We start from the raw sequence: 16,443 nt of genomic DNA, 5'->3' as shown, positions 1-16,443 counted from the left end.
AATATATAGCTTATCTGCCTACGTCCGTCCGAATGGTAGTTAGAGTACCGTGTAAAAATGTGAAATATATTGGTCAAGAAATTTTGCAAATTGGAAATTTTTGGTAAGTTCGTATGGGACCAAACTGCTGAGGTCATCGGTCCGTAGGCTTACACACTACTTAATATAACTTAAACTAAATTACGCTAGGGACAACACACACACCCATGCTCGAGGTAGGACTCTAACCTCTGACGCGGTGAGCTATGGTGTATGCAAAGTTGCATTAAGTGGAGTCATTTGTAGAGGGAGGACTCGAATCTCCAGCGGGGCAAGCCGCGCGAACCGTGGAAAGGCCCCTTAGACCGCACGGCTTTCCCGCGCGGCCAAGAAATTTTCAAGATTTGGGGTAACTACGCTATCCTTCTTCATATTCCCAAGCATCCAGCCTATGTCCAACTTAACGTCTGTTAGACTGTCGTGTAAAAATCTGTAAAACTCTGTCAAGAATTTCCTAGATTTACAGTAACATCGTTACTCCTTTATACATTATGTATGTATCTATCTATAACTCTGAAACTGATCTTTCTTGTTATGGAGACGTGTGATAGAACTGTCAAACTAAACGCAGCTTTTTTATTTTATTTTCTTTTATATATATATATATATATATATATATATATATATATATATATAGGGTGTTTCTAAAATGACCGGTATATTTGAAACGGCAATAAAAACTAAACGAGCAGCGATAGAATTACACCGTTTGTTGCAATATGCTTGGGACAACAGTACATTTTCAGGCGGACAAACTTTCGAAATTACAGTAGTTACAATTTTCAACAACAGATGGCGCTGCAAGTGATGTGAAAGATGTAGAAGACAACGCAGTCTGTGGGTGCGCCATTCTGTACGTCGTCTTTCTGCTGTAAGCGTGTGCTGTTCACAACGTGCAAGTGTGCTGTAGACAACATGGTTTATTCCTTAGAACAGAGGATTTTTCTGGTGTTGGAATTCCACCGCCTAGAACACAGTGTTGTTGCAACAAGATGAAGTTTTCAACGGAGGTTTAATGTAACCAAAGGACCGAAAAGCGATACAATAAAGGATCTGTTTGAAAAATTTCAACGGACTGGGAACGTGACGGATAAACATGCTGGAAAGGTAGGGCGACCGCGTACGGCAACCACAGAGGGCAACGCGCAGCTAGTGCAGCAGGTGATCCAACAGCGACCTCGGGTTTCCATTCGCCGTGTTGCAGCTGCGGTCCAAATGACGCCAACGTCCACGTATCGTCTCATGCGCCAGAGTTTACACCTCTATCCATACAAAATTCAAACGCGGCAACCCCTCAGCGCCGCTACCATTGCTGCACGAGAGACATTCGCTAACGATATAGTGCACAGGATTGATGACGGCGATATGCATGTGGGCAGCATTTGGTTTAGTGACGAAGCTTATTTTTACCTGGACGGCTTCGTCAATAAACAGAACTGGCGCATATGGGGAACCGAAAAGCCCCATGTTGCAGTCCCATCGTCCCTGCATCCTCAAAAAGTACTGGTCTGGGCCGCCATTTCTTCCAAAGGAATCATTGGCCCATTTTTCAGATCCGAAACGATTACTGCATCACGCTATCTGGACATTCTTCGTGAATTTGTGGCGGTACAAACTGCCTTAGACGACATTGCGAACACCTCGTGGTTTATGCAAGATGGTGCCCGGCCACATCGCACGGCCGACGTCTTTAATTTCCTGAATGAATATTTCGATGATCGTGTGATTGCTTTGGGCTATCCGAAACATACAGGAGGAGGCGTGGATTGGCCTCCCTATTCGCCAGACATGAACCCCTGTGACTTCTTTCTGTGGGGACACTTGAAAGACCAGGTGTACCGCCAGAATCCAGAAACAATTGAACAGCTGAAGCAGTACATCTCATCTGCATGTGAAGCCATTCCGCCAGACACGTTGTCAAAGGTTTCGGGTAATTTCATTCAGAGACTATGCCATATTATTGCTACGCATGGTGGATATGTGGAAAATATCGTACTATAGAGTTTCCCAGACCGCAGCGCCATTTGTTGTTGAAAATTGTAACTACTGTAATTTCGAAAGTTTGTCTGCCTGAAAATGTACTGTTGTCCCAAGCATATTGCAACAAACGGTGTATTTCTATCGTTGCTCGTTTAGTTTTTATTGCCGTTTCAAATATACCGATCATTTTTGAAACACCCTGTATATATATATATATATATATATATATATATATATATATATATATATAATTATTTTTTATCTTTATGCATTTTACGCTTTACGGATCTTTCATGAAGAGCTATTTATAAATTTCTCGCAGTTGCAGTACGTATATTTTGGTGATTAGTTTCAAACCGACTGGCTCATTCTCCCCGCCCACGTTAGGCAAAATTTTTCCGCCTGACTCATGTAGCACTATCACCGTCAGAGGGTGGTACGGGACTACAAGTCCTACCGCCACACCTCCAAAGTGAATTGCAGTGACGCAGTCACTGCCCTGTGGAAATCCACTGCCTCACCAACACAGCCAGACCGCAGTAGAGCGGTGATGCTGTATTGTAACATATCACCCCGGACTGCAAGTGTCGGCTCATTCTCACGTCTGAGTTTGATTCTGATTTGTATAGTAAGCATATTTGCATTGTGCCATTTATCTATCGCCAATGTGCGATGCATCTGTTACCAATTTTTGATGGTGGTCATTAAGATCAGGCACTTTCAGTACAGCCCCAGCAGGTAAGGCTTCAGAGTGAACCAACTGTCTCGAAACTAGTAGCCAAAATATATGTTCTGTAACTGTGTCAGATTTGTAACAAATTGTTTATGAAATACAATTTTTTCTGGTCCTATTGCTACAAAATGTTAGGATTACATAGTTGGACCTTTGTTAAAATTTTAGCCCTGTTAGGAATCGAAGCCTGACCTCCTTAATGACAGACAAGGTTATTACAAATGACTGAAGCGATTGCACAGGTTTTGCTGCAGCTGCAGCTATACTACTTGACATTGTATGACAGGGTTTCTGCACACACACACACACACACACACACACACACACACACACACACACACACAAACACACACACACACGGCAAAACTCAAAAAGGCTTTTTTGACACACTGCAGATATCAAGTGTATATCAAGTTCTTCCCACATTCGGTGCAGCATGTCGTCCCTATCAATCTGTTGAAAAGCAGTCTTCAAGCGAGCTCACAGTTCTGGCTGGCAGAAATCTGAAGTGGAGCTGCAGCTGTACAAAACTTTTTTTTTTCTATATGAATGTTGACTTTCATAACAGTATGTCAATTAATGTTTCTACAGCGAATTTATAAAACCTCTTCTGTCATAAGCATAGCTAATTATTGATATAAAAAGTGCAGAAGTCTAACTGGCCTGTTGTCCCCTTGTCAGCACCTCATAGAGTTGCATCATACGTCCATGCGCTCACGCAGCGCATGCACAACAATGGGGCTCACCGAGTGTGATCCGGCAGTGTTTAGAACAGGGAACCTCACTGTACTGTTGTCAGTGAACATCTGAAAATGGTCAGAAATCTCTGTGCGTAATTATCGCAAGTCATGCCAGAAATCTTATGGAACGGTACAGGGTGTCTCACACAAAACCGGTAAGCTTCACATACCGGTTATTCATCTCTAAGCGAATTGTTTGTGAAATGGTAACACTGTCTCGAAAATTGGTTACACTGCATCTTATCGGAAAGTTGTGTACAGCTGTTTGTTCGTGAGTCAGTTGTTGTGAGAAGCCCATATTGTTGAGTTGTTACAGAAATGGGGCAGTTTGCCTTAGAACAGTCCATTACTATTGTGGAGTGCTACATAAAGACAGGCTCCGCCAAGTTATGTATAGAAACGTTTCAAGCAAAGTATGCTGGTAGAAACTTCCTCATGACCAGCACCATTCAAGATCTCTACGAGAAATGGAGGGCTGATTGTGCAGAGAAATAGGCGGGCGAAAGTGATGACCCCTGAAACTATAGACGGAAATCGCACAGACACTACGAGAAGTCCGCGCCGAGTCGGTAAGGAGGCTATTGAAGCAGTTAGTTGTATCTCGTACACCGTGAACTAAAAGAGATGAATCTAGGAACCTATCGTACGAGTGTGGTGCAAATTAGTGGATCATGAAAAATGAGTTCATTATTGTAACTGGCTGTTAACATTACTTGCAAACAGTTACTTGGACGCCTTGCTTTACTTCATGTCAGATGGGAACTGGTTTCATTTGTCATGTCATTTAAACTTCCAGAATTACAGTACTGGTCACAGGACAGCCCACATATTCTGGATGGAGTTCCTCTCTACTCTGAGAAGATATGTGCTTGGTGTGCATTGTCCGGCATGTGTATTACTGGCCCCATATTTTTCAACAGTGCCAGATATCTAGAGATCCTCGACTCAGTCTATGCACAAATAACATATGTAGAGCAACCGTATGACTGCATACTACAAGATGGAGCATCCTCCCACACATCCAATCAAAGTATGGCCCACGTCACAAAGATGTTCACTGAAGAGAGACTTGTCAGTAGAGTCCTCTGGCGCCCAAGATCCCCGGAATTAGCATGTGTGATTTCTACTACTGGGTACACTAAAAGCAAAGTGTATGCTGCCAATCCTTACACAACAGACGATCTTAAGCAGAGCATTAATAAAGAAATTCAGAACATCACGCCGGCAGAATTTTAGACATGCGCGAAAAACGGGCTAACACTCAAATGTAAAAGCTTAGTGATAAATGTTGTCATCTGTTGCTGGGTACGAAAACTAACAAAATTGACGTTGGTCTCACCCCTGAATGGTATATAGGGGTGAGACCATGGAGGTAAGAATAAGGGGAGATGGCGCTACGTATCCCAGCCGTACTACGTTTTGAAGCCATGGGGGCGTGGCTCGCTGCCATGACACTCTGACCAAAACATTCCCAGTGTGCTATAGCGCTGCGTGTATTACAGTCGCTAATTGCACCATATACGCATGTAACGTCATCAGATTGGTTGTTTCAAAGTTTTTGATTAAAATAAAATCCCGTAAAGGCGAAATTCCGCGTTTCTTCTGATTAAAAATAGTTTTTAATGTAATATTACGAATAGCTAGCCTTCAATGTAAACGATAGAATTTGGTTAATTCAGTAATAAACGTCTATCACAAACTAAATAATAGAAACTGAAAACTAAGTTAGCTATACCCTCCCTCCAAAGCCCCATAAATATATCTTGTTTGTAATACGTACTGGGACATTTCAGTTACGTTACACTACTGGGAAACACTGTTCATTACCACCAATATTTACTTAAATACGGTACTTAAAATGGCAAATCTACACAGTGTCCTGTTTAGGCCTATATTTTACGCCAGTTAATGTAGGGTTAGCTTTTAATTAGGTACATGATGAAGACAAAGTGAGTTACTCAACACTTCGATTATCGACGATACGTACGTATTATACTGAAACGTGAACTTGAAAACTAAGAATTTAATTCTTTGAATTAACATACCTTTTGCAAATGTTTTGGGTGTGTAGGGAAAACTGATGGTACAGCATTTTCTCGGAGCCTTACTGTTGAAAGGGAAGTTCGGTCTATGTGCTCTTCTCGGAAATGCTGAGAACATATAGTGCTCCATTTAGACGCACGCCAATTCTTCCTCCTCACGGCATTCTCCCACAGAGCTTTCCGACTTTCATTTTTAGGAAATCTAATATCATACAGCAGAAAAACACGCTATAGTACAAGTACCGATGTAGCACACGTTCATTCACAATGAAGTTGTAAAATCACACGAGACAACTTACACATGAAATGTTATTCCCTTCGATTTCGCATCACAATCAGAACAATTCGTACATCCGAACACCACACAAGTCACCATAATAGCGCAAAATCCTTCCAAAAGCGAGCGACAAGCCTATGCACACAAGCTTACAGCAGCAATGTTTTGGTCGGATTGAGATGGCTACCCTCGGCTTCACATAGCTTCATGTCTTCAATTACAGCGTGTTGCTCGTAGCGTCAGCACACGAAGTCAGCGATGCCTCCAGGGCGTCTTACAAACTTCACTACTGAAACTTCATGGCAGTTTAAAACTGTGTGCCGGACGGAGATGAAGTCGAGCAAGGTCCCGAGTTCGAGTCTCTGTTCGGCACACAGTTTTGATCTGCCAGGAAGTGTCATATCAGTACCGACTCTGCTGCAGAATGAAAATCTCATTCTGGAAACTTTACTATTACCTATTGCGTTTTGCTTAGTTTATTGTTACGTGAATTTCGGGCGTGAGGCTTACCGGTACTATGTGGGACAAAGTAACGTCTTAAATTTCACACCAAAAACTCTACGGTGAAGAAATGATACAGTATATCTGATGATTTGATACCCTACGTGAAACAAGAGCTACGTTCCTGTGCTCACTGATATTTTTATTAAGTTGCAGAAACAAGGCCATTATGCCAAAGCTTGCAAAAATTTTGATACTCATTAATACCACCTTTACAAACAACGTCAAACGCAAAGATAGCATGGTACTGGTAAGAGAATGTATTCGTGTTAGGGGGCATAAATAATGGATTCTGTGTCCTGGGATATGCATTACCCGCATTTGCAAGTGGCGGCAGGGTTACCGCCGTTGCTTTCGGACTGGACGGACGTTGTTATATGTGCCAAGGCTACGACGAGGCAGAGTGCAAAGGTTACCCGAATGGCGACACTCGTGCCGCAGGACGTTCCTACTCGGCGATCCATTATCAACTTGACAGGGCAGCCTTCGAAGGACGCGACAGTTTCTGTATTAGCAAGGAATTTTAGCTTTTCCCCTACACCAGTTCTGTTCCACAAGTGGACTGCGTCGAAGAGGCCGCAAACTCTCTTGTAACAGATGAAGCTGTGACACACCAACTGCTAAGAAACACTGATAGATTGCAAATCATATTGCTTGACGAGAAAGCATGTTTACGACATACAAAAATCAAAGCATTCGTGCTCTTTTAGTATTTGGGATATGCACGAACCTGCTCAGAATATGTGGTTTGACTTTGTCGCTGGGTCAACTGTGAATGGCTGCTTACATGCGCATTATCGAAGACAGCTAAAGTAACTGTTACAGATTACCATCCTTCGGTCGAATAGCTAAAGTAACATCAAATCAGGTAAATTATTAAATTAAAATAACTGCCGTTAAATAAACACCAATAAATACCAATAAGAGGTTATTATCAACTGGTAATAAATCTGTGTTGCATAAAGTAATAATTTATTCAGTCACGTAAAGAATACATAGAAATACTGGCCCTACTATAACTCAGTTTGAAAGGTGAAAATTGGTAATATTCAGTCGGAGCTAAGGCGCCATAAATCTGCGTAATCATATTGCTAGTTATGAATTAAGTCAAAAAAGCTGCTTTTTTTTTGAGATGTTTATTTAATCACGACAGGCCTGTTTCAGCACTATTGCCATCATCAGGCGATCTGAAAATAATGGTTTTGTTATATACTATTTTCTAGGTCAGACGGTAGCCTACTTGTCGTATATGAGATTGACAACCATACATTTACGGAATTCTTAACTTACCTATAACATCGCTGGTTAGTCACTTAAGCGTTTTTCTTACGACTTTTAAAGTTATTTTATGACGTAACTTTCATAGGCTATATTTGTTGGAAGTTATAGCCTGAATTTTATTTGCTGCGAGTAACAACTTTTTGTCTGACGTTTAACGAACTATGTGATATGTTTACATCAGAGCAGTTACTTATCGATTTCCCTTAGTTACCGTGTTGTTTATTTTTATCTATGAGTGTGTGATTGGTTTGGCTTAGCTTATGTCTTTGGTTGTTTATCCGTTTTCATGATCGATGATTTAAAGAAAGTATTCTATACAGTGTTTATATTTTAGATCTAATTGCTCGTTGAGTATTTGTCGTGGATATTTGTGTGCATGTGTATAGATTTCGACCTCTTCCAGAATATTGAGTAAGTGACCTTTAGGTGTTATATGCAAAATCTGAATTGCTTTTTCTACATTGTCTGTGGTATGTTGTTCTATCTGTAGGTGTTGAAAGAACATTGATGGGTTGCGTTCTTTGTTTCTAGTGTATTCTCTGTATCTGGTATTAAAGTTCTGGCCTGTTTGACCTATTCAGAACTTATCACAATCTTTACAATGAATTTTGTACATACCTAGATTCGAGTGCATTGGTAACTTAACTTTACCTGATCTAATTTTTAATATTTATTTAGTGTGGTATATGAGGCGTACGTTTGTTTTCTTTAACATTGTGTTTTGTGTGTTCGATATGTAGCGTATATATGCTGTCGCTATATATGTGAATTTGTTTGGTTTGTGTTTCTCACTGAAGTGTTATTTCATTGCGTATTTTTGATTTTAATAGTGTGGTATTTTTATCATATATCTTTTGAACCAATTTTGGGTTATAATCAACCTGTAGTGCCACATACTTTAAAATTTTTATTGTTTTATGTATTGCTGCTTATTCCAGTGGGAGATTTATTATCCTATTGATCATGGCATGAAAGTGGTAGTGTTTATGTGCTTTTCGGCGCCACGAAGTAGCATGTATAATGTTAACCTATTGTGGTAGGTTTTCGGTATATATCGAATTTGTGTGTATTTTCAACATTTTTTATGGTAAGGCCTGGAAAGTTTATTGCTTTGTTGTTTTCTAATTCCATTGTAAATTTCATTCAGTGCATTGTATATTAGCTGAATATCTCAAAAAAAGAAGCACATTTTTGGACTTAATTCATAATGTATTTAGACGACTTATATAGAGCTGCGGTCCCACTGGAATCAAAATTACACATTGGTAGTATTGGGTTGGTCTATAAGATCGAAGCATGTTTCCGTAAGTTTAATAAACACAATAGATACACATAACAGAGAGTTTGCTCATCATAATACATTCTGGTTCACTGTTTACAACGGTCTGCCGACGCTGGGGTAGGTTTTCGATTCCGCGACTACAGAAATGACGCTGTTTTGAGGCGAAGAACTCGACGAGCCATGTTCGGAGTGCATAGGCAACCGGAAAGGAATTTTCTAGAAGGTTGATCGATAACAGCGGAGGAGGTGAACATCTGAGTGCACAAGATCAGGTGAATATGGTGGGTGCATGGTGTTTTTGTCAGTACAGCAGAATGCGGGTGGACGTTATCTTGGAGTAGCATCACTTTACGCAGTTTCCTGGTCGTTGTTCTTGGACTGCGTCTGCAAGACGTCTCATTTTTTTGGCAATAAATGTCAGCATTGAATGTTACACCATGAGGAAGCAAATAGTAGTACCAGACCGTTGCTGTTCCAATGGATGCATAATATCATCTTTTGTGGTTGCGCACATGTCGTTGTACGGGGAATCTGCTTTCTTCGGGCTCAGTCAATCCTTTCTGTTACTTATGTTAGCATAAAGACCGCATTCCTCTTTACCAGTAAAGATACAGCTTAGGAATGCTCGAGATTGTTCACGAGACAACTGATGACTAGAAAGCTGATTCTTCTGATTTTGGGTAAGAGCGCGCGGTACCCATACATCCGATGGTGGAATGATGACAGTTCATAACATCTGTCACATGTGGCTCACTGAAGTGGATCATTGTGGATTTATGCATTTAACCGATCTTCATAAAACGTCGAAAACCTTCCTGAACATGGAGAGTCACTAATAACAAGGCGATCCTCCTTAAGACGATAAAACCACTTTCGTGCCTTGCTCTGTCCAATACCATTATTCCCATACACAGTGTTAATATATCTGGCCGCCTCCGCTCCTATCACCCCTCCACTGAACTCAGAAGATTTCTCTTAAGTAGTACGATTTCTCCACATGGCTCTCCACTTTTTAACGTACACAGCTCCATTCCCAATCTCCAAATAACAAAAGACAGTATGTAAACTCAAAGAGCAACAATTAACTACAAATAAAAAATAGTAGTCGATAAATAAACCCATAGCCACCGGTAGAAGAATGTGCAAAACAGAAACGCTACGAACGTAGGCACCAGCCCAGTAGTCCCCAGAAATCAATAAATCATCACAAATTCGCCAATTTAATGGATTCCCATGCTTTGAACTAGATTTCAAATAAATCTGGAACAAAAAGGAAATCGCATCAAAGTTCCTTGAAGCACATTTTATCATTCCTTCAAGCACATTTTATCATTCTACCTCACTGAGTAAAAGTCCTACTTGCCTCGGAAGTTAATTGACTAGTTAGCTGCTCACATTCTACCCCTTTACTCTATAACTGCATTGCAACGTGAAGACTCTTCTCATATCATCTTCCTACACAAAGTTCACTGCATGACATGACCACACCCAGTATTCTGTCTACCCTGTCTTGCACGAAGTTAGCTGTATCACATCCCCACTTGAAATGTTCCCTACCACATTTCTTCACCAAGTGTCTGAACTTTATACTTTTCCCAGAAATCCCACTTTGCTCTCAAGAGCCACTCCACAAATGTGAATGTGTAACCTCCCCCTCACTTATCGACCTTAATGACAGTGAAAAATTAAACCGCATGTACCTAATGGAAATTTGGGAAAAGCAATCGTCACCGAAGTTAATCTGTCGGTAAAGAGGGAGGAAAGGGTTACATTTAAATGAAAGGAAAAATGCAAATGAAACTGGTGGAAATTAATTTTGAAATGGGGTAAAGTTAATAAAGAAAGTAAATGTGCGGCTGTTACGTTAACAATTAACTAGCAGTAATTAGATATTTGAGATTTGGGGAAAATTACGATCGCCAGTCCGATGGACAATTACTATAGTAACTGTATAGTAACATATAATTAGCACTAGAAGCGTGGCAACTGAAGGTTGACACGTGTAGTGTGAAAACTGAAAGTTTGTCAGAAGTAATAAATTTCGCTACACTCTGACAATTTAGCAAAACAATTAATAAAACCGGAAAATTGAAAGTTAATTTAGTGACTGAAATTAATAGTGAGCTTTGTTTCTGAAGCACTACGAAATTCAATAAAATACGGTTAGTATTAGACTACCTCAATAATCATTTCAAAAGCTACTTCAATCTACGCAATTTAGAAATAAGAGATTTAACTTTGAACTTGAGTTTAATGTTTCTGAACAATTAACAATAGTAAAATTTAGTACGTACCAAGCTGAGCTGTAGTCACAGGTAAGCTAAAATATGATAACAAAACTCGCACTCATAATTTGTGCTTGTGTAATCTAAATATTGTAGCCAGCTATGAATACTTTAACTGAACTTTGAAATTAAAGCAATGAAATGGAATGATACTTCAACGCTGGCGTCTGAATTTCAACGACACTCCGGTTCATTTCGAAAAAGGAAGGGACCATGCTTGGTAACGCAATTGGGACAATGAGCAACAAAGGTTCAAGCTAAGTTGCTGTAATTTTTTGATGCAACAATTTTGAAAGTTTGAAAAGCTGAGGTCTGCCATACAGTTCTGAAACTTTACGTGCTTCCAGTCTTCCTTGTTGGTTGATTGAAGGTTTGCAGTCGTCGGTAGAGCAGGTGTCGACAGTCACCCATTGTCGGCCGTCGCTGTTGCAGAAGCTGGATGTTGGCGCGCCTTCTTCTCGACACGGTCACCAGGCGAAACGGGCTCTTGATGTGAGCCGGCTAATGCTTCCCGTCCGCGACAACGTGTCAGAAACTATATAGCGATTCGAGCGCAATTACATGCTGCCAAACCCCGAAAGCGCAGCAATTCGCGGGAGCGTCACACAACACACCTGCTCCACTGCACTACTCCAGTCGGACTCCTCTCTGCCTGCGCTCCACGCGACGGAGTTAACACTACCAAAGATCGTAAACAATTTGGTTCTCCACACAACCTATCGATATATTCGTTCGATAGCATAGTTTTCCCTAGGCCAGACCCAGCGTATAAATACAAATAATATTAACAAAACAAACCAATTATACATCGACATAAATGGGATATATATACAAATAGTAGAACAATTACAATATACAAAGACACAGAAATGTTATATCTTCAGGTAACAAAATAAGGAAAAAAATTTTTGTACCATAGATGGAAATGGGAGGATATGCATTTCTGGCGTTACAAATGCGACCCAAGATATAAAAGCATAGACATGATCCAGCACATTGTTGTTGTTGTGGTCTTCAGTCCTGAGACTGGTATGATGCAGCTCTCCATACTGCTCTGTTCTGTGCAAGCTTCTTCATCTCCCAGTATCTACTGCAACCTACATCCTTCTGAATCTGGTTAGTGTATTCATCTCTTGGTCTCCCTCTACGATTTTTACCCTCCACGCTGCCCTCCAATTCTAAATTTGTGATCCCTTGATGCCTCAAAACACGTCCTACCAACCGGTCCCTTCTTTTTGTCAAGTTGTGCCACAAACTCCTCTTCTCCCCAATTCTATTCAATACCTCCCCATTAGTTATGTGATCTACCCATCTAATCTTCAGCATTCTTCCGTAGCACCACATTTCGAAAGCTTCTATTCTCTTCTTGTCTAAACTATTTATCGTCCATGTTTCACTTCCATATATGGCTACACTCCATACAAATAGTTTCAGAAACGACTTCCTGACACTTAAATCTGTACTCGATGTTAACAAATTTATCTTCTTCAGAAACGCTTTCCTTCCCATTGCTAGTCTACATTTTATATCTTCTCTACTTCGACCATCATCAGTTATTTTACTCCCCAAATAGCAAAACTCCTTTACTACTTTAAGTGTCTCATTTCCTAAACTAATTCCCTCAGCATCACACGACTTAATTTGACTACATTCCATTATCCTCGTTTTGCTTTTGTTGATTTTCATCTTATATCCTGCTTTCAAGACACTGTCCATTCCATTCAACTACTCTTCCAAGTCCTTTGCTGTCTCTGACAGAATTACAATGCCATCGGCGAACCTCAAAGTTTTTATTTCTTCTCCATGACTTTTAATACCTACTCCGAATTTTTCTTTTGTTTAATTTACTGCTTGCTCAATATACAGATTAAATAACATTGGGGAGAGGCTACAACCCTGCCTCACTCCCTTCCCAACCACTGCTTCCCTTTCATGCCCCTCTACTCTTATAACTGCCAACTGGTTTCTGTAAAAACTGTAAATAGCCTTTCGCTCCCTACCACCTTCAGAATTTGAAAGAGAGTATTCCAATTAACATTGTCAAAAGCTTTCTGTAAGTCTACAAATGCTAGAAACGTAGGTTTGCCTTTTCTTGATCTTTCTTCTAAGATAAGTCGTAAGGTTAGTATTGCCTCACGTGTTCCAACATTTCTACGGAATCCAAACTGATCCTCCCTGAGGTCGGCTTCCATCAGTTTTTCCATTCGTCTGTAAAGAATTCGCGTTAGTATTTTGCAACTGTGACTTATTAAACTGATAGTTCGGTAATTTTCACATCTGTCAACACCTGCTTTCTTTGAGATTGGAATTATTATATTCTTCTTGAAGTCTGAGGGTATTTCGCCTGTCTCATACATCTTGCTCACCAGATGGTAGAGTTTTGTCATGACTGGCTCTCCCAAGGCTGTCAGTAGTTCTAATGGAATGTTGTCTACTCCCGGGGCCTTGTTTCGACTCAGGTCTTTCAGTGCTCTGTCAAACTCTTCACGCAGTATCTTATCTCCCATTTTGTCTTCATCTACATCCTCTTCCATTTCCATAATATTGTCCTTAAGTACATCGCCCTTGTATAAGCCGTCTATGTACTCCATCCACCTTTCTGCCTTTCCTTCTTTACTTAGAACTGGGTTTCCATCTGAGCTCTTGATATTCATACAAGTGGTTCTCTTCTCTCAAAAGGTCTCTTTTATTTTCCTGTAGGCAGTATCTATCTTACCCCTCATGAGATAAGCCTCTACATGCTTACATTTGTCTTCTAGCCATCCCTGCTTAGCCATTTTGCACTTCCTGTCCATCTCATTTTTGAGACGTTTGTATTCATTTTTGCCTGCTTCATTTATTGCATTTTTATATTTTCTCCTTTCATCAATTAAATTCAATATCTCTTCTGTTACCCAAGGATTTCTATTAGCCCTCGTCTTTTTTATCTACTTGATCGTCTGCTGCCTTCACTACTTCATCCATCAGAGCTACCCATTCTTCTTCTACTGTATTTCTTTCCCCCATTCCTATCAATTGTTACCTTATACTCTCCCTGAAACTCTCTACAACCTCTGGTTTAGTCAGTTTATCCAGGTCCCATCTCCTTAAATTAGCATCTTTTTGTAATTTCTTCAGTTTTAATCTACAGTTCATATCCAATAGATTGTGATCAGAGTCCACATCTGCCCCTGGAAATGTCTTACAATTTAAGACCTTGTTCCTAAATCTCTGTCTTACCATTATATAATCTATCTGATACCTTTTAGTATCTCCAGGATTCTTCCATGTATACAACCCTCTTTTATGATTCTTGAACCAAGTGTTAGCTATGATTAAGATATGCTCTGTGCAAAATTCTACCAGATGGCTTCCTCTTTTATTTCTTCCCCCCAATCCATATTCACCTACTATGTTTCCTTCTCTCCCTTTTCCTACTGACGAATTCCAGTCACCCATGACTATTAAATTTTCGTCTCCCTTCACTACCTGAATAATTTCTTTTATCTCATCATACATCATACATCCAGCACATACGCACTTGTAACAAGTGATAAGGATTACACATTAAGACTTATGAAATATAAGTTTGGGATGCTCAAGTGCTGTGGCTTTTCACATTGAATTTGTTTATTGTATATGTTACGGATTATATGCCGTTTTCTGTTACAAAGATTGTAGTAATAACCAGTGTAACATTCAGTTATGATTCCGAAATAAGTAATATCTGAGATAAACGTAATATGGTCAGTAGTAAGTGTGTATGTTGATGGCACTAGGCATGTATATATTGCAAAACTTTTTTTATGAGTAGATTATATTAAATATATTATACTATACAAATTCATTGAATTAAGTATATTTTGTTACATTTTATTATGTTTATAAAGATTTCTGGTAAGTACACTTTTGTAAGTAGAACATATTAAAACATAAAATAATATAATTAACTTAAGAACTATAATAAGAAGAACCGCCAGAAAGTGGATGACTTCTGGAATTACATTGAAGAGATGACAAACAAAATTGCCAAACGCCATGTAATAATCTTGATACGCGACTTTAACGCACAATTAGGCATAGAGAAAAATACAGGAAAATCACCGGAGTCCATACAGCTCACAAGAGAACTAACAAGAATGGGGAAAGATTGATAAGCTTTTGCGAAAATTTCGGCCACGTAATTATGTCAACACAATTCAAAAACCCAACAAGAAACTGTCTACTTGGAAGTCGCCCAACACAATGTTGGGTGAATTCCAGATATACCATGTGGCCATCTACAAGAGTAACGCAGCAGAAATTCTGAATGCGAAAACGAGAAGAAGATTTTTTGACTCAGACCACCATCTTCTACAGATAAAGACCAGATTACAACCCAATAGAAAAAAGCCAAAAATAAACAAAGTGCTGGGACCAGACCCAGAATACATAAAACTCAACAAGGAAAACATCTTAAAGGAAATTAGTAAGACAAACACCACAAACTGGACAGAACTTGTGGACGTCCTCAAATCCACAATGAAATTGGATCAACCCCCGAGAAACAGAGAACACAGGTGGTGAAATATAATATTTGACCAATGCCTCGAAAAACTTCAATAGTCACAAAACATTAGAAAAATGGCAACAATTTCTAGCAATCCGAAAACAAACATCGATAACTATTCGGAGGGAAAAAAGAAATTATGACAAACGGCGACTAGATGAGATAGAACAAGACTTTAAGAAGAACAACACCAGAAATTTTTCTAGGACGTTTAAAGAACATATTGCACGATACCAGCCACCCAATCTTTGCTTCAAGAAACCGGATGGTTCACTAGAAACTAACACGAAGAATAACTGCCAAATCCTGGCAGACTATTTCAACAAACTTCTCAACTGCGAAAGACCTACAGAGGATATTCACTACGAGACGTCTACACCAAATCCTGACACTAAACCGCCAACCATCAACGAAATAGCAGAAATTATCAAGACACTGGAAAACAATAGAGCCCCAGGAGAAGATGGAATTATTGCAGAACTATGGAAACTAAATGATGAAACATTAACAGGAAAATTTCACAAAATCATGTTGAACATTTGGGAAACAGAACAGATCCCTTCTGAATGGAAATGCGCACTCATCCATCCACTCCACAAATAAGGGGACAAACTGAACCAAATCATTACAGGGGTATCTCACTCGTATCGGTCACATATAAAATCCTATCAAAAGTTCTCATGAATAGATTAGAAGAACAAGCTGACCCACAAATAGGAGAATACCAGGCTGGTTTTCGCAAGGGACGATCTGGA

The sequence above is a fragment of the Schistocerca serialis genome, chromosome 9, assembly GCF_023864345.2.
Source record: "Schistocerca serialis cubense isolate TAMUIC-IGC-003099 chromosome 9, iqSchSeri2.2, whole genome shotgun sequence".
In the NCBI taxonomy this organism is placed as follows: Eukaryota; Metazoa; Arthropoda; class Insecta; order Orthoptera; family Acrididae; genus Schistocerca; species Schistocerca serialis.
The sequence above is the reverse complement of the archived record's forward strand: the minus strand, read 5'-3'. Positions refer to the sequence as shown.